Source organism: Triticum aestivum, chromosome 7D (assembly GCF_018294505.1).
Source record: "Triticum aestivum cultivar Chinese Spring chromosome 7D, IWGSC CS RefSeq v2.1, whole genome shotgun sequence".
Classification (NCBI taxonomy): domain Eukaryota; kingdom Viridiplantae; phylum Streptophyta; class Magnoliopsida; order Poales; family Poaceae; genus Triticum; species Triticum aestivum.
Window position 1 is genome coordinate 79731157 of NC_057814.1, and position 5728 is coordinate 79736884.

Below are 5728 nucleotides of genomic sequence, written 5' to 3' on the forward strand. Positions count from 1 at the left end.
CCAGGCAGGTAATCCACACCCGACCCCCATCCTCCTCCTCCTTCCACATCCCACATGCCCCGACCGCCGGCGCGAGCGCGACACCTTCCACCCAAATCACCGACCCCTCCACCAAATAAGCGCGGCCCTAAGCCATGGTGCACGCAGTATAGCCAGGATCTCAAGGAGCATTTGGCAGCGGAGAAGCAAATCGCGGCCGCACGCGCGGATGAGGTCGCGATGGCTGCCATTCGTGCCGACCCCCAGATCTTGGAGGAGCACCTTGCCATTTGCTAGCTACGCCGGTTAAGCATGCTCGGTTTACCCGTTGCGTGTGCTGCTCCTGCCTTTCCTTCACAAATTCTAGTGAATTGTGCTATCTAATTTTACCATGCAATCTGTTGCTCTAGTGTATATGTTCTATATGTCGTGCAGTGTGGTGCTCACTTATTAACTATTTTGTTAATTAGTTGTCATCTTCAGTTAACTATTTGGTTCAATTCTACAAATGTGATGTTCTATTCTTCAGGCTGCAATTTTGTATTGTCTTCCATGTGAGAAATAAATCGAATTTATCTTTACAAAATACATGAGAAACGAATACAATTGCTATATTTCCAAGTTGTCAAGCATGCTTGGTTTGGTTATACATTGTGCAATATGATGCTCAGTTAACGTTGGTTCATTTGTGTTGTGGTGTTTAGTTAACTGTTTGGTTCAATTCTGCAATGCGATGTTCAATAGTTGTGGGTGCATTCTGTTATTGTATACCATGTGAGGAATAAATTAAATTTGGTTGTAGTAAATACATGAGAAACAAATACAATTGCTACAATTGGCTGTAGTTAACTGTTTGGTTAACTGTCTGATCTTCTATTATGAGTATGTTATATTGTGCAATGTGGTGCTCAGTTAATGTTGGTTCATTTGTTGTGGTGTTTAGTTAACTCCTTGGTTCAATTCTGCAATGCGATGTCCAATTGTCGTGGGTAGAATTTTGTATTGTTGTGCATGTGAGGAATAAATCGAATTTGGATGCACTTAATACATGAGAAACATATACAATTGCTATATTTCCTAGTTCTTAATCATGCTTGGTTTGGATAAATGGGTTTTCCATGTGGCTTGAATTAATCTGATGAATCTGCAATGTGCTTATTTTTCATCAACATATTTTACTGATAGCATGCGAACCCTTACTTAACCTGATGACTAACTACCTTATATGTGTTGCAGGGAAACAATGGGAAGCACTGAGGTTTACAATCGAGGTTAGCACGTGCATGGTCCGTTGTCTAATAGCACATTATTGTGCAATTGCAGGAACCATTCTAATATTTTGGTTTTTAACAATTTGGTCTTGCACATGTAGGTCCTGCTGTCAGAGGTTTTGACCCACTGTTCGACCCTTTTTGCATATGGGGAAATGAGTTGTCCATGAATATCAATCAAATCAAGAAACTCAGAAAGATTGTTAGGATAAAGAAATTAGCGACAAAAAACAACAAGATCTTTGTCTGCACAATGAAGAAGACATCAGTTCACTACAAGATGGTACTAACTATTATACCTTGCCTTTTTTATTCCTTTGCCCCATTTCCAATATAGAGAAGATATTTATGCACATCCTTGTTTTCAGGCCTTTCCAAAGCAGTTCACTGATGATTACCTCTCAAACCACCTCTATGGTCAGGAGGCGAGGAAGGTTTTCATACAACACGCACGATTCAATATTGAAGTGTTCCTGAAGAGGACGAAGGACGGACGGTCAATCATCCACAGGCACTGGCCTAAAGTTGCAAAGACCTTCAACATGAATGAAGGCTCAATATTCGCCTTCCGCTTCAGCAGTTTTCCAGATGAGATGCATCTGTCTATATACCGTCTATGATGCTAATTTCGAAAGGTTTTACATGTTGCATGTGAAACTTGGTGTTGGTGCAGTTGTGTAATGGAGTAGCTGAGTGCTGAAGCTATATCATGTTGTACTCTGATGTATTTCAATTATGAAATTCTGCTTCCTTAATATGGAAATGAAATATATTATGTGCTTAATATGAATGTCAATTAGATTAATAAATGGATTATTAATAATAGGGCAATTAGCCTGCTAATGGCGAATTAGCCTGCTAATTGGGTTTTGCTATTGCATACGGTTGTTGAAAAAATACCGTGGGCGATGACCTCAGGCAACGCACATAGTTTCTAGGAATAAAACGTGTCGGATCAATGAACAATCACACACGACTTTCTCTTGAAAACTTTTTGCGTTAGGCCACCTTGCGCAAACGTTTACCACATAAAAACTGTGTGTGATGGACAGCCTTTGCCACATAGTTTCTTCTACGGACCATGTGTGATACATTCAATAACGCAAACGATTTAACGGGAAAAATTGTGTGTGATGTACCTGTGAACGGAAACGTTTTCCTTGGAGCGACTGTGTGGGATGTAAATACAAACGGAAACGTTTAGCGGGGACTGACTGTGTGGGATGTACTTGCGACCGGAAACAATTTCGTCGTATAATTGTATTTTTTTAGCTCTACTATACGTATTTCCGTATTTGAGCGCTAGCCGGTCGCGCACGACCTCATTTTGCCGAGCGTGTGTGCCAGGATGGCATATCCCCGACGGTTTCTAGGTCGGGTGGGAAGGACCCCCCTATCGCCCACACTCACTAGGCGACGGTTCCAAATGCCGTCGTGGAAAGGGGTTAAAAACCGTTTGTATAGGACCGACGCGTACCAGTGTATATATATGCTTGGATGAAAGAAGAGACTTCCTCTAATTCACATGCACTTGATGTAAGTTGTCGCCGTGGATTCGAGAAAGATTGTTTTGCTTCCTCTGGAATCATCCCAAGTCAGTCATGCATATGTGCGAAGTATTCTGTGGTTTGGAGACTTGCAACCTTCATTCTATATGTATCCCTAGCACACCAAGCCACTAATTGATTTGTTCAAGGAGAAGAAGTTTCTTCTTAAGAGCTAGACTTACGCAAGGACTTCGATATCCTCAATGATGGTTCCCCACCTGAACTCGATACTGTTTTGTTGTAAGAATACTATGTGGTCATGCTTGTCATGGACAACGTGTTCACATGTGTGTAGCAGAACCAGCTCATGTTTTGGAGCTTGCTATCGTAGTTCATTTCCCAAGAATCTCGCAACGTCATCTCATCGGTTTGTGTTGCAAACTTTCTTTTCCAGACATGTTGTCTGAAATATTCTGTTACCAACCAGATCTGAATCTCAGGCAGGTATGATGGTTGGAACTATTCCAAGATCTATCATTGTAGCATCTTGATTGAGCAACTTGGCCATCTTCTCCACGAGGATTTCGCGTGACTTACTCTAGAAGCTGTTTCTTAGGGATTCTTGTGCTCTCAGTTTCTTCGATTATACTATAACCATTCAAATAGTGGAATCACTCACGGCTGTTGAGCTTTTCCCCGGTTACTAGAATCATTCCCCAACATTTGCACTTTGTTCCCAGCTTGCACCCGCCATTGCGCCATTTTACCATGGGCTTCCCTCCTCAGTAATTGTTGTTCAAGATCATCTTCAAAAGTGGACTTACCATGGGTTCCACCCATTTCCGGTTATAAGCAAAATTATCCATCGCGTTTCTTCAACAAGGTAGTCCACATCGTTCATTCTAGTCCGGGTATGCCATCCTTTTGAACTCCGTCAAACGATCGTTTGTGAATTGCCTTAGGCTGGTATAGAGAGTTTCAATAATCTATGTATCAAAAGTAAAAAAATTGCCACTTAAGGGGATGATTCTACGAGTCAACTCTTCTAGGGTGCCCCGTTATGGAATCATGGCAATTATTTCATCGCTATCTTGAAACCATGCACCATCTTCTTCAGCGTGGAATTTTTGCCTACCCAATTGAACCCTTGTCATCTACCTCTTTCCATGGCTCCTGATGTGTATTTTATGTCTCAACTCAAGAGATGTTCCTACATCTCAATCCATGAGTTGATCTTGAGTGCTAGATCTTCGAGGAGATTGTTTCCTGTAGAGTTTCTTGCTGTCATCGTTGTGTTGGATGAAGATCTGGAAAGCAAAGACGTCAAGATCAATTTGAAGCAATGAATCAACATCTTTGAGAAGGGAAAATGGATCATGAAGATCGTGTTAGCTTGTGTTCCCTCTGTCTTCTTACCTCACGTCTTGAATCTCGGGACGAGATTCTTGTTTAGTGGGGGTGAGTTGTCACAGCCCTAGAATTTTTGCCTACAATAGTTGCATATGCATCCATGCATCATGTTAACTGCAAATGAAAGTTGAAATGGGGATGATGAAACACTAGCACCAAATCAAACTAACTAATTCAAATTCAAAATATTTTCAATGAACCCAAAATGCCCTTCAAAAATGTTCATTATTTATGGAAAAAGGTGAATACCTTAACCAGAGATGATTCACATTTTTCTATGGCATTTATGGTCTATGAATTAATCCAATAAGTATTTGCATTGGAGATATAAAATTCCTATAATTATATTTTTAGCTCCAATAATTCCGAAACATTTTGTGGGTCTTTGGAATAATCCATTTAGCTCCCACAATAATTTTCAGAAGCAGTAAAATTGGTTTGGTTTGAAAGCCAAATTCAAAACAGGCGCCAGTCGGCCAGGCGCGCCGCACAAGGAAAGTGGCGCCCGCAGCAGCGGCTTCATGGGCCGGCCCACGATCGCAGAAGGCGCGACGCGGAAAAAGACAGTCAAACAGGACGAGATTCTTGTTTAGTGGGGGTGAGTTGTCACAGCCCTAGAATTTTTGCCTGCAATAGTTGCATATGCATCCATGCATCATGTTAACTGCAAATGAAAGTTGAAATGGGGATGATGAAACACTAGCACCAAATCAAACTAACTAATTCAAATTCAAAATATTTTCAATGAACCCAAAATGCCCTTCAAAAATTTTCATTATTTATGGAAAAAGGTGAGTACCTTAAGCAGAGATGATTCACATTTTTCTATGGCATTTATGGTCTATGAATTAATCCAATAAGTATTTGCATTGGAGATATAAAATTCCTATAATTATATTTTTAGCTCCAATAATTCCGAAAAAATTTGTGGGTCTCTGGAATACTCCATTTAGCTCCCACAATAATTTTCAGAAGCAGTAAAATTGGTTTGGTTTGAAAGCCAAATTCAAAACAGGCGCCAGTCGGCCAGGCGCGCCGCACAAGGAAAGTGGCGCCCGCAGCAGCGGCCTCATGGGCCGGCCCACGATCGCAGAAGGCGCGACGCGGAAAAAGACGGTCAAAAATAGTACGTGACTGGCAATCGATCTCACGCCATCAACCTTCCACACGAACAGCCTAACCACTGGACCAGCTAACTACTAATGAATGTTAACAGCGCGAAATATTTTAAGAATAGAAATGTATACGCGCTTTTTATTGCGTATTACACTGTAGCATTTGTATTTTCTAGTTATTTGAAAACGTGTTCAGATATTACAGTTGGCGTTCATGAGCATGCAAAAAAAGTTCGCTTATTCGAGAAATAGTTCACCAAATCAAAAAAGTTCACCAATTCAAAAGAAGTTCATCGATTTTCAAAAAAAGTTCATCGAATTTGAAAAAAAGTTCATCACATTTGGAAAATGTTCATCTAAATTGAACAAAGTTCATCGATTTTGGAAAAAAGTTCATCGATTTTTAGTTTTGAAAAAAAGTTCATTGATTTTGAAAAAATTTCATCGAGTTTCACAAAAAGTTCAA